Source organism: Vombatus ursinus, unplaced genomic scaffold, assembly GCF_900497805.2.
Source record: "Vombatus ursinus unplaced genomic scaffold, bare-nosed wombat genome assembly UNPS02014807.1, whole genome shotgun sequence".
NCBI classification, from domain to species: Eukaryota; Metazoa; Chordata; class Mammalia; order Diprotodontia; family Vombatidae; genus Vombatus; species Vombatus ursinus.
Window position 1 is genome coordinate 31,764,474 of NW_020954585.1, and position 25,829 is coordinate 31,790,302.

At 36.8% G+C, this 25,829-nt stretch overlaps 1 pseudogene; it reads left to right on the top strand.

Moving 5' to 3' along the window:
• The first annotated feature begins 1,347 nt into the window (after window positions 1-1,347).
• On the top strand, window positions 1,348-15,817 carry LOC114052140 (annotated as a pseudogene).
• The last annotated feature ends 10,012 nt before the right edge of the window (window positions 15,818-25,829 follow it).

Below are 25,829 nucleotides of genomic sequence, written 5' to 3' on the forward strand. Positions count from 1 at the left end.
GAAGGTCAGCAGGAAAGGTCTGTTGCACTAGGGTGAGAGAGGAGCCCAATCTAGTGCAGGCCACCCAAGCCCAGGCTAGACCCCAGCTATCTGGAAGCAGGTCTTGGCCAACTGAATTACTTGCAGCAGTGACAGTTTCCACACCTCTCAACACACAGATGCCAAAGACAACTTAGGAGGTCAGCAGGAAAGGTCTGTTGCACCAGGGTGAGAGTGGAGCACAGTTCAAGGCAGGCCAAGTCAGCATAGTCCTGGCCCCAGAAAACCAGGAGCAGGCCTTGAGAGTGACAGAATCAGCCCTGGCAGCAGCAGTAGCTGTTCCCAGAGCTCTCAGCCAACAGAGGGTAAGGGGGTTGAACAACTGGTCAGAAGGAGATTACAGGGGTCTTTTTGCTAGCCCTGAGGCAGGACTCTGTTGCTTTGCCCATACTCAGACCAGGGTCCAGGGTGAGGAGGAGCACTAGCATAGCAGAACCTGCAGCCACAGTGGAGGGGGGGACCTCCTCACAGTTACAGGGGAGAAAATAGTGCTTATGGTCTCTCACGGACCAGAGCACAGGTCAGGAGACTAATAAACACCTCTCCTTATATCATACCACATTGGAAGACCTGAAAACTTACAGGTCCCTAGAATTATCACTAAAAGCAGCTGAACAAACCCCCTGAAACTTGGGACAGTAAGCTCTCTACCCTGAAAGCACAGCCATACTTTAACAAAGACTTAAAAGTCAACTAATAAGCAAGAAAAATGAGCAAACAACAGGAAAAAAGCCTCTGACTGTTGAAAGTTAGTATGGTGAGAAGAAAGATTAAAACACACTCAGAAGAACACAACAAAGTCAAAGTTCCTGCATCCAAAGGCTGCAAGAAAAATGTGAATTGGTCCAATTACATTAGGGGTGAAACAAAAATTCCCATTATCACTACTATTATTCAATATTGTACTAGAAATGTTGGCTTCAGCAATAAGAGAAGAAAAAGAAGTTGAAGGAATTAAAATAGGCAGTGAGGGCCAGGAGCCAAGATGGTGGAGTAAGAAGTAAATCACTCTCATCCTCTCTTATTAACCTCTGAAAGCCCAGAAAATATCACCCCAGGAAAAAACCCTAGAACAGCTGAACAGCAGAAAGAGGAGGGGCAGCAATCCTGTAGCAGGAAGCTTAAGGGATTAATGGGAAAGGCCCCTCTTGTCCTGGGGGGAGGAGGAGCAATACAGAAAGGGAGACATCCCAGCAAGCTAGTGGAAAGCCCCATCTCAGCATACTAGGGGGAGATCCTGAAGTCCATGTGGTGAAGCAGGCAAGCACCAATGCCAGGACTTCCTGGTGTCTCATAACAGGCAGGAGTATGAGTGGAAACCAGCTCAGAAAAACATGGCATTCTCCGGCAGCCAAGTCTCTTGATGCCTCAGTAAAACTCTGGGAAGCAGAGGGAACTCCAAGAAGGAAAGCCCCAGATAGAGAAACATCCTACAGCAGCAAAACATCCAGCTGCAAGGAGTCAAAGAAAGCAACAGAAGGCCCAGGAGAGCGGGGATCCTCCAAAGGTCAGACTACACACTTATATTCCTAGCGCTCCAGTGTTGTTGATTCCTGCCCAACACTAGGTAAGCTGCCAGAACCCTACAGCACCGAAGGCTCCAACACACAAAGCCAATGACCAGGCCCCGGGATCCCAGCACAAGAAACTTGGCTCAGTGTCTCCTGCTCCCCAGCAGAACAGCTCAATTTTTTTAAAGGCCAGGGAATAAGTAAACACCATGAGCAAAAAAGAAACGTGCCATATATATTTTTTTAATTAATAAATTTATTTATTTTTAGTTTTCAACATTTACTTGTAGAAGATTTTGAGTTTCAAATTTTCACCCCATCTCGCCCCTCCCCCACTCCAAGATGGCATGCATTCTGAATACCCCTTCCCTTAGCCTGCCTTCCCTTCTATCTCTCCCTGCCTTTTCTTATCCTCTTCCCCTTCTGTTTTTTTGTAGGGCAGGATAGATTTCTGTACCCCATTTCCTGTATTTCTTATTTCCTACTTGCACGTGAAGACATATTTTTTAAAACATGTGTTTTTAAAACTTTGGGTTCCAAATTTTCTCCATTCCTCCCTCCCCACCCACCCTCATTCAAAAGACAAGCAACTCAATATAGGTTATACATGCAGTTATGCAAAATGCTTCCATAGTAGATATGCTGTAAAAAAACTAACTGTATTTCCCTTAATCCTATCCTGCCCTCCCCCATTTATTCTATTCTTTCTTTTGACCCTGTCCCTCCTCAGAAGTATTTCCATCTCATTACTCCCTTTCCCAATCTGCCCTCCTCTCTATCATCCCCTTACTCTTTTGTCCCCTTTCCCAGCTATTTTCCTATAGGGTAAGACAGATTTCCATACCCAATTGAGTGTGTGTTATTCCCTCCTTAAGTCAAATCCTATGAGAATAAGATTCACTCATTCCCCCTCACCTTCCCCCATTTCCCCTCCACTGTAAGAGCCTTTTGTTTTGTTTTGTTTTGTTTTGTTTTGTGAGATAATTTACCCTGTTCTACCTCTCCCTTTCTCCTTCTAATATAATCCTCTCTCACCCCTTAATTTTATTCTCCAGATATGACCCCTTCATCTTCAACCCACCCTGTGCCCTCTATCTATCTATCTATCTATCCATCTATCTAGTTATTTATCTATCTATACACACATACATATTATTTTTTCCCTCCAACTACTCTAATACTGAAAAAGTCTCATGAGTTACAAATATCATTTTTCAATGCAGGAATGTAAACAGTTCAACCTTAATGAGTCTCTTATGATTTCTCTTTACTGTTTACCTCTTCATATTCCACTTGAGTCTCCTATTGGAAAGTCAAATTTTCTATTCAGCTTTGGTTTTTTCATCAAGAATGCTTGAAAGTCTTCTATTTCACTGAATGACCATCTTTTCCCCTGAAGGATTATACTCAGTTTTTCTGGGTAGGTGATTCTTGGTTGTAATCCTATCTCTTTTGCCCTCCAGAATATTATATTCCATGCCCTGCACTCCCTTAATGTAGAAGTGGCTAAATCTTGTGTTATCCTGATTGTGTTTCCACAATATTTTAATTATTCCTTTCTGTCTGCTTGCAATATTTTCTCCTTGACCTGGGAACTATGGAATTTGGCTACAATATTCCTAGGAGTTTTCCTTTAGGATCTCTTTCAGGAGGAGATCAGTGGATTCTTTCCATTTCTATTTTGCCCTGTGGTTCTAAAATATCAGGGCAGTTTTCCTTGATAATTTCTTGAAAGATGATGTCTAGGCTCTTTTTTTGATCATGGCTTTCAGATAGTCCAATAATTTTTAAATTCTCTCTCCTGGATCTATTTTCCAGGTCAGTTGTTTTTCCAATGAGATATTTAACATTGTTTTCTAATTTTTCATTCTCTTGGATTTGTTTTACAGTGTCTTGATTTCTCATAAAGTCACTACCTTCAATTGCTCTATTCTAATTTTTGGGGAAGTATTTTCTTCATTAATCTTTTGGACTTCCTTTTCCATTTAGCCAATTTTGCCTTTTAGGACATTCTTCTCCTCATTGGCTTTTTGGACCTCTTTTGCCATTTGGATAGGCTATTTTTTAAGGTGTTATTTTCTTCAATATTTTTTGGGTCTCCTTTAGCAAGCTGTTAACTTGTTTTTTATGATTTTCTCACGTCACTCTCATTTCTCTTCCCAGTTATTCCTCTACTTCTCTTACTTGCTTCTCAAAATCCCTTTTGAGCTCTTCCAAGGCCTGGGGCTGATTCTTATTTTTCTTGGAGGCTTTGGATGTAGCGGCTTTGACTTTGTTGTCTTCTTCTGGTTGTATGTTTTGATCTTCCTTGTCACCAAAGTAAGATAATATAGTCTGACTTTTTTTGCATTGCTTACTCGTGATCCTGGCCAATTACTTGAGTTTTAAACTCTTTGTTAAGGTAAGAGTCTGCTTCCAATTTGGAGAATGTACTGTTTCAAGCTTTGGAGGTTTGTACAGCTGTTTTCAGAGATAGTTCTAGGGACCTGTAAATTTTCAGTTCTTCCAAGGTGCTATGATAAGGGGTGAGGTGTTTCCTCTCTACCGCCACAACAAGCTCCACTGCACCATTACTCCTTCTCGCCCCAGGACTGCACCTCAGAACTGTGACCCAGATCCAAGCATGGGAAGAGCAAGAGATTCCTGCCTCAGCACTGGCAAAGAGATCCCTGCAATCCCCCTCTGATCAGCCACTCGATTCCCCTTCAGTCTGTGGGCCAGAAGCTCAAGAGTCAGCCGCTGCCTCAGAAGTCACGCTTGGGACTTGTGGCTGAGACCTAGCTCCTTCTCTCACCACAGTCACAGAGTTTTCCCACTCACCTTCTAAGTTGTCTTTGGCATTCATGGGTTGATAAGCCTGGAAATCACCACAGCTGCCCGTCAGTCAGTCCTCTGACGCCTGCTCCAGGTTTGCTGCAGCCTGCACACCCACACCACACTGCACTCCTCTCCCTGCCCAGTGTGATATACCTTTCCCATCAACCATCCAGGCTGTCTTGGGCTAGAAATTTGTTTCACTCTGTCTTTTTGTGGGTTCTGCTGCTTTAGAATTTTAGAGCCATTTTTAATAGGTATTTGGAGGGGTTTGGGGGGAGAGCTCATGCAAGTCACTGCTTTCCCTCCACCATCTTGGCTCTGCCCCTGTGCCATAGATTGTTATTATGGGGACAATGAAGATCAAGGCAGAAATTATGAAGAGGACAACATTGTTAACAAACCCACATCTGAAACCTCAAAAGGGAATATGAACTAGTCTGAAGTTCAAAAAGCCTTCTTGGAATAGCTCAAGAAGGATTTTAAAAGTCAAATAAAAGAGTTAGAAGAAAAATTGGGAAAAGAAATGAGAAGTATGCAAGAGAGTCAATAGCTTGGAAAAGGAGGGACAAAAAAATAACTGTAGAAAACAAGTCCTTAAAAAATACAATTGGATGGGCAGCTAGGTGGTGCAGTGGATACAGCACCGGCCCTGAAGTCAGGAGGACCTGAGTTCAAATCCAGCATCAGACCAAACACTTGACACTTACTAACTGTGTGACCCTGGGCAAGTCACTTAACTCCAATTGCCTTAAAAAGAAAATACAATTGGCCAAATGGGGAAAAAAAAGTACACTGAAGAAAACAAGTCCCTAAAAAATACAATTAACAAACTAGAAAAAAAAATACACTGAAGAAAACAACTCCTTAAAAAGTAAAAGGACCAATCATGTACCAAGATATGGTCAAAATGGGTACATGATTTAGACATAAAGGCTGATACCAAATTAGAGAGCAAGGAATAGTTTACTTGTCAGATCTATGGAGAAGGGGAAATTTTATGACCAAACAAGAGATAGAGAACATAATGAAAAGCAAAATGGATAATTTTGATCACATTAAATTAAAAAAAATTGTACTAACAAAGCCAATGGTACCAAGATTAGAAGGAAAACAGTAAGCTGGGAAACAATTTTTACAGCAATTGTTTCCAATAAAAGTCTCCTTTGTAAAATTTGTAGAGAACTGAGTAAAATTTATAAGAATAGAAGTCGTTTCTTGATTGGTAAATGGTCAAAGGGTATGAACAGGGAGTTTTCAGATGATGAAATTAAAGCTATCTGTAGTCATAAGAAAAAATGCTCTAAATCACTATTAATCAGAGAAATGCAAATTAAAACAACTCTGTGGTACTGCCTTACAACTGTCAGTTTGGACAATATGACAGAAAAAGGAAAATGATAAATCTGGGAGATGTGGGAAAATTGGAACACTAGTACATTATTGGTGATTGTGAATAAATCCAACCATTCTGGACAGCAATTTGGAACCATTCCCAAAGGACTCTGACCCTTTGATGTAGCAATACCACTACTAGGTCTATATCCCAAAGAGATCATAAAAAAAGAGAAACGAACCTATATTACAAAAATATTTATATCTGCTCTTTTTGTTGTGGCCAAAAATTGGAAATTGAGGGGATGCCCATTAATTGGGAAATGTTTGAACAAGTTGTGGTATATGAATGTAATGGAATACTATTGTTCTATAAGACATGATGAGTAGGTAGATTTCAGGGGGAAAAAAAACTAGAAAGACTTACATGAACTTATGCCAAGTGAAGTTTGAAGAACTGGGAGAACATTGTTCATAGCAACAGCAACATTGTGTGATGATTAACTATGATACATTTAGTTCTTCTCAGCAATACAATGATTTAAAACAATTACAAAAGACTTGTGATGGAAAATGCTATCCACATCCAGAGAAAGGACCATGGAACCTTACTGTAGATCAAAGCTTACTATTTTCATTTTTTTGTTTTTTTTCTTTCTCCTTTTTTTGTCCTTTTGCTCTGAATTTTCCTTCATAGCATGACTACTGTAGAAATATGTTTATATAATTGTACATGTATAACCTATTACCAGACTGCTTGCTACCTTGGGAATGATGGAAGGGAGGGAGGGAGAAAAATTTTGGAACTCAAGATCTTATAAAAGTGAATGTCAAAAACTATCTATACATGTAATTGCAAAAATAAAATACTATTAAGTGAGAAAAGACTAGAAAAATTATATCTATATATTTATGTATGTGTGATTAAATATAAACATACATACATATATACATATCCATACACACATACATGTATATATGTATGTATATTCACAAACATGGAAAAAGGCCTGGGGGAAAAGAGGGAATTCCTAGTCAATCTGCTCTGCACCATCTGACAGATAGATGAGGTCAATATAATGGCAAAATAAAGAAGCACTAGGCTTCTTCAGCATTTACTCAGTACAGAAATCATATAATTTTACCTTGTGGGTTGAAGCTAGAAGATACTTCTACTTTCAAATGACAAAATACCTTAACTCCCTATCATTAACACTGTTGGGGAGGAGGAAGAGACTAAGGGATTATCGTCAGAAGTGCTTGATATCTTATTTCAAAATGCAAGGTCTAGTAAATGTGGGGTAACCACATGTGAAGTGCAATTTTCAGCATGCTTCATGGGATAGTCTGTGGTACACTTGGAAATGACTCTTTTCTTACTTCTACATAATAATTTCTCTCTCTTCCTTCAAGACGCAGTTCAAAAACCATTGTTTTTATCTGAAGCTTTTCTTAACCACTCTGCAAGAAGAGTCTTTTCTTAGCAAACTTGTTTTTATTCTGCATCTTTTATTTCATACTGCCATTTTTAGTGGATGCCTCCTTTATGATTTTTTTTATGAAGAGACAATTATTCTGTTTTATTCTCCATATACGTTGCTTTCTTCCTTTGAGTTGTGGCATGAAAAAAGACCATGTCAGCTAAATTGCTCCTTGTTGACATTTGAGCATGCTGAATGCACTGATTTTCTCTTTTTCTCCCTGTTGCTTGTGAGCATGAGGATAACAGAATTAGACAAAGTGGAAGAGATGTTCATGCATCACAAGCTACAATGTCTATATTGTCTGGCAATAATGCCTGTTTTGTGAGAATTCAGTAAGTTTATATAATTTATAGCTGCATTATTTCTTAAAATGGTACATCAGGAACATCCTAATTCTCCATGCCAGAAAGTCAGATTCTGAACTTGAATAATCTTGGTAGACAGCAAATTAATTTTTTTTAAAAAGTGTAAGCAATCTAAAATGTTTCCTCTATAAGTATAGAGGGGAAAATTTTTAACAGAGCCAAAAGCTACCCTCATTGGTGTAACCTATTCTTCTGCAGACTTACATAGTTTTGTTCCATAATGTAAATGAACATCCTATTCCACCATTGGCTGACTTAGACCCTAAAATTAGTCAGTGGCTGCAGGGTTTGGCTTCTCCTCAGAAAGAAAAGTGTAGAAGTATTTTAACACAAGCAATGATCTGTGGGAAAGAGTCTTATTGTGGGTTTAAAAAATATGTAAGAACACTCACATAGGCTCAAAACTTAAACAGTGGAAGTTTTCCATAATGTTTTCCAGGAACTGAAATGTCTCATAAAACATATGGGTATATTTTTCTTAGACCAAGCCATTTAATGGACAGACTTTTTGAAAGGCTAATTATGTGCATGAGAGATTTCTCTTTAATAACTTTTGGAGGAAAAATATGTTTATTAAAAAAAACAAGGATGTGGGGAACATAAATGGTTTATCACAGTCCATTATAAGGTATCCTCCAGAAACAAAGTTATTTCTCCAGGTTTTCATTTTAAATGTTCGTTTTAGATGTCTGAAAATAATTTATCCTTGATCTCTTCAAAGAATACCTGCTATAATGATTTCATTGGTATGGGAAATTTCACTGTGGAAATTTCCTCCTGGGATATAGATCAGCAATCTCTCTTTTACTTAAAATCTTAGAGAGGTGCTTTAGGGCACTGAGAGGGTAAATGAGTCACTGTGTCCATTGTGCCCACTGGCCATACAGTTAGCATATGTCAAATTCAAGACTTGAATTAAGATCTTCTATATTCCAAGGGTGACCTTCTAAGTATTATGCCATATTTTCTTTCTTTACTTATTGATCTTAGCACTATAATCATTTAACCTAGTCTGTTATAAAGAACATGAATTATCTAAATATACACATCCTAGATGGACACACATCAATAGTTAAAAAGGAAAAGGAATAATTTGATACTTGATTATTTCCAGTTATGACAAAGAAGACTATAAATCAAACCTGAATCTTGAATAAACATTAATTGGAAAACACTGCATAGCTCCAATTATACCTTCATTATCGTTCTTGAAGAAAGAATTGCTAGCATTATGGAAAGCCCTGGCAAGGAAGAAGCTAGTTTGAGGGTTTTTGAATCTGTATGTGGTCTAGACAATGTGTAGGGGCTTTATATAGTAATCAATGATCAGCATAAACATTGATGCTGAGCAGAACCCACAAAAAGACAGAGGAAAAAATATTTCCAGCCCAAGATAACCTGTAAGGTAGACTGTAAAGATCTGTCTGACCTGGATGAGAGAGGAGTACAGTCCAGTGCAAGGCTACACCAGCATAGTCCCAGCCCAGCAAACCCAGAGAAGATCTTGGGGCAAATGAATCACTTGCAGCAGTGGAAGTTTCTATACTTACCAGTCCACACATGCCAAAAGACAACTTAGAAAGTCAGCAGAAAAGGTCTGTTGAACCAGAGTGAGTGGAGCACAGTCCAAGGCAGGGCTTATCAGCACAGCCCTGGCCCCACCAAACCAGAAACAGGCCTTGAGAGTGACTGAATAAGCACTGCCAGTGGCACTTTCTCCTTCCAGAGCTCTCATCCAACAAGGGGTTAAGGAAGTTGAACAGTTGGTTAGGAGATTACAGGGATCTCTTGGCTGACACTGAGGGAGGATGCTGTTGCTTTGCTCATACTTGCATCTGGGTCACAGTACTGGGTGGCAGGTCCAGGGCAAGGAGGAGTACAAGCACACAAGAGCTTGTAGCCACAGTGGAGGGGGGACCCTCCTCCCAGGTCCAAGGCAGAAAAGAGGGCTTGTGCTTGGTCACAGACCAGAGCACAGGCCAGGAGAGTAGTAAAGACCTTTCCTTAGATCATACCATGTTGGAAGAGCTGAAAACTTACAGGTCCCTAGAAGTATCTCTGAAAACAGCTGCACAAAACCACTGAGGCTTGGAACAGTACTCCCTTCCCCCTAGAAGCAGATCCCTACCTTAAAAAAGAGCTAAAAATCAAGTAATAGGCTGGGAAAATGAGCAAACAATGGGAAAAACTGCCTATAGAAACTAACTTTGATGACAAGGGAAAACAAAACACACACTCAGAAGAAAACAAAGTCAAAGCTCCTACATCCAAGGCCTTGAAGAAATATATGAATTTGTCTCAGGTTATAGAAGAACTCAAAAAGGATTTTTAAAATCAAGTAAGAGAACTAGAGGAAAAAATGGGAAGACAAATTAGGGTGATGAAAGAAAATCATGAAAAACAAGTCACCAGCTTGGTAAAGGAGACAAAAAAAAAATACTGAAGAAAATAACACCTCTAAAAACAGACTAGGCTGAATGGTAAAAGAGGTTCAAAAAGCCAATGAGGGGAAGAATGCCTTAAAAAGCAGAATTGGCCAAATGGAAAAGGAGGCCCAAAAACTCACTGAAGAAAATAATTCCTTAAAAATTAGAATGGAGCAAATGGAAGCTAGTGACTTTATAAGAAATCAAGACATTGTAAAACAAAACCAAAAGAATGAAAAAAAATAAAAGAAAATGTGAAATATTTCATTGGAAAAACAACTGACCTGGAAAATAGATCCAGGAGAGTTAATTTAACAATTATTGGACTACCTGAAAGCCAGGATAGAAAAAGGAGCCTAGACATCATCTTTCAAGAAATTATCAAGGAAAACTGCCCTGATATTCTAGAACCAGGGGGTAAAAAAGAAATTGAAAGAATCCAACAACCACTTCCTGAATGAGATCCCCAAATAAAAACTGCCAGGAATATTATAGCCAAATTTGAGAGTTCCCAGATCAAGAAGAAAATGTTGCAAGCAGTCAGAAAGAAACAATTCAAGTATTGTGGATCTACATTCAGGATAGCACAAGATTTAGCAGCTTCTTCATTAAAGGATTGGAGGGCTTAGAATTTGATATTCCAGAGGGCAAAGGAGCTAGGATTACAACTAAGAGTCACCTGCTCAGCAAAACTGAGTAGAATACATGAGGGGATAAATGGAAATTCAATGAGATATAGGATTTTCAAGAATTCTTAAGAAAAAATCAGAGCTAAATAGAAAATTTGACTTTCAAATACAATACTCAAGAGAAGCATGAAAAGGTAAACAGGAAAGAGAAATCATAAGGGACTTATTAAAGTTAAGCTGTTTACATTCCTACATGGAAACATGATATTTGTAACTCATAAGACCTTTCTCATCATTAGGGTAATTAAAAGGAGAAAATATAGATAGAGGGCACAAGTGTGAATTGAATATGAAGGGATGATAGCTAAAAAAATAAAATTAAGGGATGAGAGAGGTATGCACTGGGAGAAAGAGAGAGGGAGAGGTAGAAATTATTTCACATAAAAGAAGCAAGAAAAAGTTTCTACAGTGGAGGAAAAAAGGAGGGAAGTGAGGGGGAGTGAATGAACCTTACTCTCATTAGAATTGGCTCAAAGAGGCACTAATATACACACTCAATTGGGTGTAGAAATCTATCTTATTCTACAGGAAAGTAATAGGGGAAGGGGATAATAGAAGGAGGGATGAGAGAAGGAATGGCAGATTGGGGGAAGGAGTAGTTAGAAGCAAAACACGCTTGAGGATGGACAGGGTGAAAAGAGAGATAGAATAGAATAAACAGTCGGGGATTAGGATGGAGGAAAATACAGTTAGTCTTTCACAACATGACTATTATGAAAGTGTTTTGCGTGACTACACATGTATAACCTCTATCATATTCCTTACCTTCTCAATGAAGGTACTGGGGAGGAAGGAAGGGGGAGAATTTCGAACTCAAAGTTTTTTAAATGAATGTTAAAATTGTTTTTATGTGTAACTGGGAAAAATAAAATACCAAATAAAAATTAAATTTTAAAAATTGATGCTAAAATTATTTATAGGGATGACCTGGAAACTTGCGATTGAATGGATGGTCTCATAATGGACAAATATGAACAGTAAAGATGACAATGTCAGTTAATTCTAATACCTTATCAAAGTATTTCAGTTCTAAGGTCTCTGTCTTGATTGAAGTAGATAGTCATAGACATGTAGTCTTCTATGCATCAGAATCCAATCTTTATTGATTATTTTGTCCTGTTATTCAATGGGGACTTAATTCTTGAAATAAAAATTGGTTTTCTAACTCATTGCATTGTTTTTCTAGACAACTTCACCATGTTCTTGGGGTAATGCTTAAGAACAGAGATTTCCAGGACTATAACTCTCTAGCCCTCTCTAGTGTCATTATCAATCAACTATTAGCTTGATCCTTTTAATCAGTCAGTTTATTTAGTTATTTTAATTTGTTAGTTTTATCGTTATTTTTTAATGGATTTACTAAGAAGACATTTTTAAAAAAACTGTAGTTACCAAAACATAACTTTCCTCCCTCTTCCTTCCTCCAACAAAATGGTGATATATTCTCCACTTGCACACATAATGTCTTTAGGGAAATGGGATTAAAAAATAAAGTAAAATAGAAAGCAGCCATATAGCCAATATGGTATGAGACTAGAATATTTTCCATTCCCCATTAATTATATACATATATATATATACACATATATACATACATACATATATACACACATGTATATATACATACCTGCATACACACACATACATATATATATACATATACATATAAATTATTTTCCAGAGGTAGAGCAATTACAACTGAATGCATAGGAAAGTGAGAAGCTCAACATAGTAATAGCAATTTGAATTAACACTGGAGAACGTCAACTTTTAAAACACTTGCCATCCACTCCTCTACCAGCATCATGAAAAAGACACAGAATGACCACTAGACTTGTGCCTGAGATCCATCCATGGATTCCCTTCCTGTTATAGAGAATCTTCTGGATGTCCTTACTCCATCCAGTTCCCCCCACCCAACTGCCATTGCAACAACCTAAGAAGTGTGCTAATTTTCATTATATTATTGATTTGTAGAATATTTATGTCAGTTCAAAGTTTTCTTTTATTCTTTTGAAAAATTCCTGTTCATATTCCCTGACAAATTGTCTGTCTACTGAAGAAATGACTCATATTTGTATCAATTGATATCAGACTTTCATCAGAGAAACTTGATATAAAGATTTTATTCCAGTTACCTATGTTCCTTCTAATTCTAACTACATCAAATTTGTCTTAATTTTTTTTTAACTTTAGGTAAATAAAACTGACCATTTTATTTCCTGTGATTCCCACTCTCCATTGTTTGGTCAGACTTTCATAAAAGTTTTATAGAATAGTAAGTACTTGACCCCGGTAGATACTCTGGTCTTACTGGACATAATTCTGCTATGTTTGTTTACTTCTAGATTTTTTTGCTCCTAGTAGGGCCTCTCTCCCTAATCACTATTTATATTTTTAGCCAATGAAAAGATAGCTGTGATGTTCACTGCTTTGTGGTACAGATTGAAACCTAAAATGGTTAGTACTTTTTTTTCCATTTTAAAAACTTTTCCTTGAGATTCTTGAACATTTTCCCTCCAAATCAATTATTATTTTTTACTATATCTATAAAATAAAATATATATGTGCATATATACACAATATACAGATTTTCTATATATGATACACATAGATATACATATATGTACATATCTACATGTGTTTGTATATATGCACATATGTGTGTGTTATGTGTGCACAGTGCTTTACCAAACTGATAACCTGTTATTTTGTGTGTGTATGAACACATGAACACAACTTAAGTTGTTTTGACTTTTTTATATTGGTATAGACCAACCACAAATAATTAATTTGCCTCCAAATGTTAAAAGTTGTCTTCATGTTTATGAATAATATTTTGAAGTTGAAGTCACACTATTTTTATGTTGATTGTGTTGACAGATTTTTAATTACTATGAATTCCAAATTCATTTTGAATAAAAAATATTATTTGAATAAAAAGTTTCTTATTGCTATAACTGGCATTTCTAGGTACCTGTCAAACAATGGTGGAAGTAGTGCCCTTCCTTACTTCCCCTTATTTTACTGAAATAGTATCTAGTATGTTGCTATTACAGATAATGGTAATGCTTGGTTTTAAATAGGTACTATAAACTATTTTAAGAAAATACTACCAAAAGACATTTTTTAAAAAGTAAAAGGACCTCGACATACAAAACTATTGATAGCACCTATTTTCTGGGGCAATGAATTAGAAATTGAGGAGATGCCCATCAATTGGGGAATGGCTGAACCAGTTGTGTTATATCATTATGATGTAATACTATCATACTATAAGAAATGATGAGCAGGTTGCTCTCATAAAAACCTGGAAAGACTTGCCTAGGCTGATGCAAAGTGAAATACACTGTGTTCAAAATAATAACAATATTGTAAGATGATCAGCTGTGATTGACTTAGCTATTATCGGCAATACAACAATCCAAGACAGCTTTGAAGGACTTATGATGAAAAATGCTATCCAATCCCCAGAGAAAGAACTGATAGTATCTGAATACAGATTGAAGCATACATTTTTTTAGCTTTCTTTATTTTTCAAGATTTTTTCTATGTTTTCTATCACAACATGACTATTATGGATATGTTTTGCATGACTACACATGTATACCTACATTGAATTGCTTGCCTTCTCAATGGGGTGGGGGAGGGAGAAAGAAAGAGAATTTGGAATTCAAAGTTTTAAAAATAAATGTTAAAAAATTGTTTTACGTGTAACTGGGGAAAAACAAAAATAAATACCACTTATTCTAATTTCATATAAATCTGTATTGAAGTTTTAAAAATAGCTTATACATCTACTTATATTGTATGATATGCTTTTTTTGTTTTAATATTAATACAATGTATTATATTTGTGACTGTCTGTAATGTATCAACCCTCCATTCTTATTTTAAATCCCCCTTGGTTACAGTGTATAGTTTCTTTAATATATTGCTGTAGTCTCTCAATATTTTATTCACTTTGTTTATATTAATGTTCATTATGGATATTTGTTCATTGATTTCTTTTGGTGCTTTTTTTTCTCCCTGATTTAGGTAGCAAGACAATCTGTTTTTCATAAAGTAATAAAATAAATAAAATGAAATGAAATATAAAGTAGTAAAAGTAATCTGTTTTTCATCAAAGTTATTTGATAAGATTCATTGTGTTGCTCTTTTGGCAAACATTTTATGTAATATTGAAATTAATTATTTTTAAATATACAACTGAATTAATTTGTAAATAAATCTGGTCTTGGTGATTTGGGGGCAGCAGCGGCGGCAACAATGACCAACGACTGACCGACTGACCGGGGCGGCCACATCTTCTCTGGCCCCCACGCCTACATTAGTTCTCACAACTGGCCCTGCCCCTGGGTTTTTTCAGCAGCGCGTGTGCGACTGGCGGGCGCTCCACCCTCTTGGTCCCCTCCTCCACCATGGCCCTAGCTCCTCTCTGTCTCCCCCTCTCGTGGATTCTCAGAACCTTTCTGGGTCCTGACCTTCCTTTCCTCTCTGGGTCGCCTGAAAGTGCACGCAAGCAACATCACCACCAAGAATGACCCCAAGTCCCTCAACTCTAGGGTCTTCATTGAAAACTTAAACGCAGCCATGGTGAAGAAGGCAGACATACAGACCATCTTCTCCAAGTACGGCCGTGTAGCCGGCTGCTCTGTGCACAAGGGTTACACTTTAGTCCAGTATGTTATTGAGCGTCATGCCTGTGCCCCCATGCTGGGCGACAACGGGCGAGTAGGGGGCAGACTTTGGGCATCAACATGGTTGGCGAACCTAAATCTAATAGGCCAAAAAGACTCAAGAGAGCAGCTTCTGCCTCCTCTGGGAGCTACGACTTTGACTCTGATTACTACTGGGAAGACCTGTCTAACAGACTTTTCAAGTCCCAGGGCGGGCCCTCTAGTCCCCAGGGTGGTTCCTGAGGGCCCCGGGTCATCATCCTTCTTGTTTGTTGCATCAAAGAAACTCAGACTCTTCACCTGCTCCACCACTTCCAGCAGCTTATCAAAGTTAAAGTTGAAGTGTACTGAACTACAGACCATCAAGACACAACTTACTCAAATCAAATACAACATTAAGGCCCTGGTGGAGTGGCTGGACCAGATCTCTTCTAGCACAGATGGCTGGAAGAAGAGTGATAGCAAGAAAAGTTAAGCCACTCAGGAGTACAAGGCTTCAGAGGTAGAGACAGTCTTGGAAGAGTTGTTGCCTGGGGATGACAGCGACGAGGCGTTGGCATATGATGACTTTGAAGATTTGGACAACACACGCTACACAGAGTGGGATGAATTGACTTTACAGTAAATGGCCTGAAATGGTGTCCAAGATCTCTTAAGCCCCCAAGAATGTCCCTTTTCCTTCCCCAAGACATTAATCCTCCCCACCCATTACCCATCCTTCCCTAGGCAACCCAGGATTCTATTCCCAAGGATGAAATGTCCTCAGCATCTTGCATCCAACTAAAGAAGCATTAAATTGCACCAGCAGAAGCCTATGAAAGGGACATGTTGAAGTCTCTAACTATGATTCTTCTGCTGTCTATTGCTCCCATAATTTGCTTAATATTTTTTTTGTTTGTTTTTAGGACCTTAGATGCCATGCGGCTTGTATTGGACTATCTATGGTATCTTTAAGCAAAATGCATTTTCCCATTTCATCTTTTTTTTTAAACTACATCTGCATTTACCATTATCTGGTTTAAGATCCTAATTGATCACCTGCCTCTGACTAAATTTGAAATATTATAAAATCTGTGCCAGACCCCTTTTTAATTATGTGAACTTTTTAGGTGTTTTTAATGTAAACAACATTTTGTTGGATGCTGCTGTCTAATCCATTATATTTCCTTCCATTGTATTTATGTTCATTATTGGCTTTAACTTATAAGTTCTTACATCTTTCTGTTATATCTTTTATTTTCTTATCTCTTATCCCCTGGTCTCCCCCATTAACATTTTTCCCCACAAAAAATAGGGGTGGTCAACTTAGAGGAAATGTGGTAAACAAGTTATCAATAACTGAAGTTAGATTCTACTGTATATATCTTCCTCTCTTCCCCTCACTCAGAATCTTTTCACAAGTTCTTTTACTTTCCTTCCTTTTAATTTAAACTTTATAATTCACTTTCTGAAGTTGAAGTTTCTCTGGCTGGATGAGGGTGGGGGATTTGCAATTTCTATATCAATTGTGTTCCTGGGAGGTTTTTGTTTGTCTCTGTAACATAGCAAACCATAGTATAAATGGTTTCTAAAATATGCCAAGGTTAGATAAATTGTCTAAAATGGATCAGAGATTGGAATCCTAGCCCTGAGTTAAGAAGGAAGCATCATAGTCAATTTCCTTCTAAGAGGCTAACTTTCTATGAGGAAACCAAAACAGTTCTACTGCCACCATTGCTTTCATTTGTCCCTAGCTACTTTTCTATCATACCTGCTTCTAGACAGTGCCCCAGAGATTAAAGCATTGTGAATCTAAGTGACATAGTTTAGAGTCAGGAACCTTGAGGTAGGATGACTTGAGTTCAAATTTGTTCTCAGATAATAGTTGTAAGGCCCTGGACATTTCATTTGACCTTTGTCTGCCTCAACAAAAAGTAATACCCACTTTTCATCTTTCTGAAATAGTACCTTTTTTCTAGAGTTGGGGATCAAATGAGATAACAGTTGTAACATATTTGGCATAGGGTCTGGTGTATGGTAGGTTCTTAATGAAAGTTGTTGTTTTTTTTTTTCCCTTTCTTCCTGTACATCTAGTTACCATCCAAGCGAGCACTATACTTCAAAATGTCATATTCCAATTCCAAATCCAGCAAAGTGTTGCTTTCATCTTCTTTTTTTTTTGCTAACAAAGAGTGAAATTTGCATTTTCCCAGTTACTTTGACATCATTCACAATATTTTCTTCATAGGTCTTATTAATCCTATTAAGGAATTACTCTGTCACTAACCAATTCTTTTTCCACTTATCTTAACATAAAAAGAAAACTATTTTATACTGATCTTCATCTTTTTTGAGGCCTGTTGTGACTGTTTCTTCCCCTCAGGAATTCAGTATTTCAACCATTTGTTCTGAGCCTTTCCACTAATTAAAGAAATATCACCTCCAAACTAACTTTATCTTGCATCACTTTACAACATAAGCACTGTAGATAAAGTTAAGCAAATGTGGGATATGGTCACTCCAATTTTATTTACCATTTCCCACTTTCAAGTCTTCATGCCTAAGAAGTCTTCTCAGACTAACCTCACCCAGTTCTTGAGAATCATAAGATGTAATGCTAGAAGGAAGTCTAAGAGTTTATCTACCCTATTCACTTCATTTTATGTTATATGCATCTTAATTCATTATTCATTTATTTAAAACATAATTTTCTTTTTAAATTTTGATTTCCAAATTTACTCCATTCCTCCTCAACCACTCCAACATCAGTTAAGCAGGCAATATAATATCAATTATACATTTGAAATCATGCAAAACATATTTCTGTATTAGCCATATATCAAAATAAATGCAAGCAAAATCAAGTGGGAAATGTATACTTCAGTTTTCACTCAGAGTTCATCAGTTTTCTCTGTGGAAGTGAATAACATTTTTTTCACCATGAGTCTTCGGAATTCTTTTCAATAATTGTATTGATCTGAGTAGACAAGTCTTTCATAGTTAATCATCATTACAACCTTGCTATTACTGTGAACAATGATTTCCCATTTCTTCTCACTTCACTTTGCATCATTTCATATAGTTCTTGCCATATAGTTCATATAGTTTCTCTGAAGTCACCACCCTCATCATTTCCCATAGCACAATAGTACTCCATCAAAATCATAATTTAAGACATGTTCAGCTGTTCCCCAATTGATGAGCATCTCCTTGATTTCCAAATTTTTGTCACCACAATAAGAACTGTTATAAATATTGCTGTGCATATAGATCATTTTTTCCTTTATCTCCTTGGAATACAAACTTAATAGTGGTATTCTGGGTCAAAGGGAATGCACAGTTTTATAGCCCTTTGGGTATAGCTCTAAATAGTTCTCCTGAATGGTTGCACCACTTTGCTACTCCACCATCAGTTCATTAGTTTTCACCTCATCTACTCCAGGATTTGTTATTTCTGATATGTGTGAAGTGGCATCTCAGAGTTGTTTTAATTTTCCTTTTTCTAATCAATAGTAATGTAGAGTATTTTATATAATTACAAATAGCTTTGATTTCTTCTCCTAAAAACTGCCTATTTATATGTTTTGATCATTTATCAGTTGGAGAATGTTTTTTTTTTATAAATTTGACTCATTTGTATACTCAGTATATATTTGAAAAGCAAAGACTTTATCAGAGAAACTTGCCCTAAAATTCTTAAATATTACTTCATTGTCTACTCTACAGTATTTTTAACATAATTGATTCTTTCTGATTATCTCTTTTAAGTCCATTTTTGCTTTTGTGTTTTCTGAAATTATGATTGCTACACCTAAACGTTAGCTGTAGCATATTAGATTCTACTCCAGCCCTTTATTTTAACTCTGTGTGTCTTTCTGTTCAAATATGTCTCTTGTGAACAATATATTATTGGATTCTGGTTTCTCATTCTGCTATCTGCTTCTGTTTCATGGATGAACTCATCACATTCATATTCACAGTGATGATTACTACCTCTGTATTTCACTCTATCCCATTTTTTGTTTCTTTTTTTCTCTCTCTTTACCCTGTCCCTCCACAAAAATCAGTTTGCTTCTATTTCCTCCTTTAACTCTTTCTTTTTGCATCTTAACATATTTTTGTTTATTTTCCTGAATAATTTCTAATTACATTTTTTTCAAAGAAACAATAAATAATTTTATTAAAGAGAATGATAATAATGAGACACATACCAAACTTATAGGATGCAGCAAAAATGGTAATGAGAGAAAAATTATATCTTTAAATGCTTACATCAATAAAATAGTAGAAAGAGCAGATCAATGAAATGGGTATGCAATTTAAAAAAAACTTTTAAAAAGAATAATTTAAAAATCCTCAAACACCCAATTAGAAATTTTGAAAACTAAAGGTGAGGTTAATAAAACTGAATATAAGAAAACCATTGAATTAATAAATAAAATGAGGTGGCTTTATAAAAAAATAAAACTATGAGTTAATATATTTTTGCTTTTTTAAAAATTTTTTATAATAAATTTATTTATTTTTTTGTTTTCAACATTTACTTCCATGAGATTTTGAGTTCCGAATTTTCACACCATCTCGCCCCTCCCCCACCCCCAAGATGGCATGCATTCTGAATACTCCTTCCCCTAGTCTGCCTTCCCTTCTATCTCTACCTCCCTTCTCTTATCCCCTTCCCCTTCTATTTTCCTGTGGGGCAGGATAGATTTTTGTACCCCATTCCCTGTATTTCTTATTTCCCAGTTGCATGTGAAAACATTTTTTTAAACATGTGTTTTCAAAACTTTGGGTTCCAAATTTTCTCCCTTCCTCCCTCCCCACCCACCCTCATTGATAAAGCAAGCAACTAAATATAGGTTATACATATACAGTTATGCAAAACACTTCCATAGTAGACATGCTGTGAAAAATTAACTCTATTTCCCTTAATCCTATCCCACCCTCCCATTTATTCCATTCTTTCTTTTGACCATGTCCCTCCTCAGAAGCATTTGCTTCTGATTACTGCCTTTCCCAATCTGCCCTCCTCTCTATCATCCCCCTACTCTCTTGTCCCCTTCCCCTCCTATTTTCCTGTAGGGTAAGAAAGATTTCCATACCCAACTGAGTGTGTATGTTTTTCCCTCCTTAAGTCAAATCCTATAAAAATAAGACTCACTCATTCCCTCTCACCTTCCCCCATTTCCCCTCCACTGTAAGAGCCTTTTCTTTTGTTTTTTTCTGTGAGATAATTTATTTCATTCTACCTCTCCCTTTCTCCTTCTCCTAGTATAATCGTCTCTCACCCCTTAATTTTATTCTCCAGATATGACACCTTCATCTTTAACTCACCTGGTGCCCTCTATCTATCTATCTATATCTATATATACATAAATATAATTTTTTCCCTCCAACTACCCTAATACTGATAAAGGTCTCATGAGTTACAAATATCATTTTTCAATGCAGGAATGGAAAGAGTTCAACCTTAAGAGTCTCTTATGATTTCTCTCTCCTGTTTACCTCTTCATGTTCCACTTGAGTCTTGTATTTGAAAGTCAAATTTTCTATTCAGTTCTGGTCTTTTCATCAAGAATGCTTGAAAGTCCTCTATTTCACTGAATGACCATTTTTCCCCAGAAGGATTGTGCTCAGTTTTGCTAGGTAGGTGATTCTTGGTTGTAATCCTATTTCCTTTGCCCTGTGGAATATTATATCCCATGCCCTGTGGTCCCTTAATGTAGAAGCTGCTAAATCTTGTGTTGTCCTGATTGTGTTTCCACAATACTTGAATTGTTTCTTTCCGTCTGCTTGCAGTATTTTCTCCTTGACCTGGGAATTCTGGAATTTGGTTACAATATTCCTAGGAGTTTTCCTTTGGGGATCACTTTCAGGGGGGGATCGGTGGATTCTTTCCATTTCTATTTTTGCCCTCTGGTTCTAAAATATCAGGGCAGTTTTCCTGGATAATTTCTTGAAAGATGATGTCTAGGCTCTTTTTTTTTGATCATGGCTTTCAGATACTCCAATAATTTTTAAATTCTCTCTCCTGGATCTATTTTCCAGGTCAGTTGTTTTTCCAATCAGATATTTCACATTGTTTTCTAATTTTTCATTCTTTTGGATTTGTTTCACAGTGTCTTGATTTTTCATAAAGTCACCAGCTTCTAATTGCTCTATTCTAATTTTTAAGGAAGTATTTTCTTCAGTAATCTTTCCTTTCCATTTGGCCAATTTTGCTTTTTAGGGTATTCTTCTCCTCATTGGCTTTTTGGACCTTTTTTGCCATTTGGGTTAGGCTATCTTTTAAGGTGTTATTTTCTTTAGTATTTTCTGGGTCTCCTTTAGCAATCTCTTGACTTGTTTTTCATGATTTTCTTGCATCACTCTCAGTTTTTCTTCTACTTCTCTTACTTGCTTTTCAAAATCCCTTTTGAGCTCTTCCAAGGCCTGGGACTGATTCATATTTTTCTTGGAGGCTTTGGATGTAGGAGCTTTGACTTTGTTGTCTTCTTCTGGTTGTATGTTTTGATCTTCTTTGTCACCAAAGTAAAATAATATAGTCTGACTCTTTTTACACTGCTTACTCATGATCCTGGCCAATTACTTGAGTTTTAAACTTTTTGTTAAGGTAAGAATCTGCTTCCAATGTGGAGAGTGTACTCTCCCAAGCTTTGGGGGTTTGTACAGCTGTTTTCAGAGATACTTCTAGGGACTTGTAGATTTTCAATTCTTCCAAGGTGCTATGATAAGGGCCAGGTGTTTCCTCTCCACCACCACAACAAACTCCACCAGGCCAGTGCTCCTCCTCACCCCAGGACTACCCCTCAGAACTGTAACCCAAATCCAAGCACGGGCAAAGCAAGAGATCCCTGCCTCAGCACTGGCAAAGAGATCCCTGCAATCCCCCTCTGATGAGTCACTCGATTCCCCCTCAGTCTGTGAGCCCAAAGCTCAAAAAACAGTAGCTGCCCCAGTCCATGCTTGGGACTTGCAGCTGAGACCTAGCTCCTCTCTCACTGCAGTAACAGATTTTTACCACTGACCTTCTAAGTTGTCTTTGGCATTCGTGGGTTGAGAAGTCTGAAAATCACCACAGCTGCCCATGATTCAGTCCTCTGCAGCCTGCTCCAGGTTTGCTGCAGCCTGCATGCCCATGCCAAAGTGCGCTCCTCTCCCTGCCCAGTGCGGTATACCTTTCTGATCAACCATCCGGGATGTCTTTGGCTGGAGATTTGTTTCACTCTGTCTTTTCTTTGGGTTCTGATGTTTTAGAATTTGTTTAGAGCCATTTTTATGGGTATTTGGAGGAGTTTGTGGGGAGAGCTCCAGCAAGTCACTGCTTTCCCTCTGCCATCTTGGCTCTGCCCCCTATTTCCTCCTTTAATTCATCTTCCCTTTTATCATCCCTCTTTTTCTCTTATCCACTTCCCCTCCTATTTTCTTATTGGATAAGTTACATTTCTATTTAAAACTTTGTGTGTGTATCTATATATCTATCTATCTATCTATCTCTATTTCTATATCTATCTACCTATCTATTTTCTTCCCTCTTTGAACCAATTCTAATGAGTGAGGTTTAAACATTGCCTACTCCCCCCATTTTCTCCTCCATTATAAAAACTCTTTCTTTGTTACTCTTTTATATGAGAAAATTTTACCCATTTTACTTCTCCCTTCCCCCTTCACCCAGTGCATCCCTCTTTGTCACCTCTTCATTGTTTTTGTAGATCATTCCAATATAATCAATTCATACTGCTTTAATAATCATCAAGTTCTTAAGTGTTACAGGTATAATTTTCCCATATAGGCATGTAAACAGTATAACTTCATTGAGTCTTTTATAATTACTTTTTCATGTTCACTTTTTTATGGTTCTCTTGAGTCTTCTGTTTGAATGTAAAATTTTCTATTCAGCTCTGGTCTTTTCATTGAAAATGCTTGAAAGTTCTCTATTTCATTAAATATTCATTTTTTCTTGAAGGATTATACTCAGTTTAGTTGGGTAGATGATTCTTGGTTGTAACCCTATATCCGTTGTCTTCTGCAATATCATATTTGAAGTTTTAATGCAGTAGCTACTAAATCTTGTATGATCCTGATTGTGATTCCATGATATTTAAATTATTTCTTTCTGTAAGTTTGAAATATTTTCTCTTTGACCTGGAAGCTCTTGAGTTTGCCTACAATATTTCTGGGAATTTTCATCTTGGGATCCTTTTCAGGAGGTGATAGTAGATTCTTTCAACTTCTATTTTACCCTCTTTATCAAAAATATTGAGGCACTTTTCATTGATAATTTCTTGAAATACGATACTTAGACTTTCTTTCTGATCATGACTTTCAGGTAATTCCATAATTCTTAAAGTAGCTCTCCTTGAGCTATTTTCAAGTTCAGTTGTTTTTCTGTTGAGATATTTCACATTTTCTTCTATTTGTTTTAGGGGTAGCTAGGTGGCATAGTGAATAGAGTGCTAGGCCTGGAGTCAGGAAGACACATCTTCCCTCATTTAAATCTGGACTCAGACACTTACTAGGTATGTGACACTGAGCAAATCACTTAACCCTGTTTGACCCAATTTCCTCATCTGTAAAATGAGCTGGAGAAGGAAATGACAAATCACTCCAGTATCTTTGCCAAGAAACCCCCAAATGGGGTTATGAAGAGTCAGACATGACTGAAAATGAATAAAGAACAACCAAGCTTTATCAGGGCAATTTCGCTTGATCATTTAAAAAATATATGATGTCTTTTTTTTATCATAGCTTTTAGGTAGTTCAATAATTCTTAAATTATCTCTCCTTGATTTCTTTTCCAGGTCAGTTGTTTTTCCAAAGAGAGAGTTCATATTTTCTTCCACTTTTTCATTCTTCTGATTTTGGTTTGTTGTCTTTTGATGTGTCATGGAGCCATTAGCTTCCACTTACCTAATTCTAATTTTTAAGTAATTATTTTCTTTAGTGAACTTTTTACCTCTTTTCTCATTTGGCCAATTCTATTTTTAAAGAAATTATCTCATTCAGTGAATTTTCTTACCTTCTTTTCCATTTGACCTATTCTGCTTTGTAAGATGTTCTTTTCAGTGGATTTTTGTTCCTCTTTTGCCATTATGCCAATATTTTTTTTTCAGATGTTACATTCTTCAAGATTTTTTGTGCCTTTCTATCAAGCTGCTAATTCTCTTTTTTATTATATATATATATTTTATACATATACATATATATAAATTCTTATTAAACATATTTTCATATTAGTGATGTTATAAAGAAGAATTAGAACCAACAGGACTCACCAGAAAGAGGAAACAAAACAAAACAGAAGAAAAAAGTAGCAAATAGTGTACTTCAATCTGTTTTCAAACTCCATAGTTCTTTCTTTGGATGTGGATAGCATTTTCCATCATGAGACTTTTGGAGATGTCTTAGATCCTTGCATTGCTGAGAAGGGGTAAGTCTATCAACATTAGTCATCGCACAATGTGGCTGTTACAGTCTACAATGTTCTCCTGGTTCTGTATATTTTTCATGTATATTCCTTTCTATCCCCATTCAATTTTCTCCATAGGTCTACCCTACCTAACTTTTCTAATATTCTATTCACCTCCTTAACTTCTTTCTTGTTTATTTTGTGGTTAGATTCATCTAGTTCAGAGAGGGGGAAGTTGAGGTCCCCCACTAGTATAGTTTTACTGTCTATTTCTTCCTGTAACTCTTTGAACTTCTCCTCTAAGAATTTGGATGCTCTACCATTTGGTGCATATATGTTTAGTAATGATATTATTTCATTGTCTATGGTGCCTTTTAGTAGGATGTAGTTTCCTTTCTTATCTCTTTTGATAAGATCTACTTTTGCTTTTGCTTTGTCTGAGATCAGGATTGCTACCCTTGCTCTCTTTTTTTAACTTCAACAGAAGCACAATACTTTCTACTCCAGCCTTTTACCTTTACCCTGTGTGTTTCCCTCTCTTTCAAATGGGTTTTCTGTAAACAACATATTCTAGGATTATGGTTTTTAATACATTCTGCTATCTGCTTCCTTTTTATGGGAGAGTTCATCCCATTCACATTCACAGTTATGATTACCATCTGGGTCTTTCTCTCCATCCTTTTCCTCCCTGTTTATGCTTTTCTTTCTTCTTTCTTTTTCATATCTTTCTTGCATCACTCTCATTTCCTTCCCCAAATTTTCTCTACCAGTCTTCTTTCTTCCTTTAGTTCTTCTAGAAATTATTGGTGGATTTTTGTCCAATTAGTGTTTTTAATGCTTTTTTCTAGCTGTTTTCATATTGTCATCTTCTTCTGAGTTTATTTCTTGCTCTTCCCTACCACTCTAGTAATTTGTTACAGTCAAATTATTTTTTGGATATTTAATCATTTTTTCAGCCTATTTCTTGACTTTGAACTTTATATTAAAATTGAGCTCTGCTCACTTATGGTTGAAGAGGCACCATGCCAAACTTCAGGCTTTATTGTGCTGCTATTTTCATAGTTTGTTCTGGGGGTCTGCAATTTTTTGGTGCTTCCAA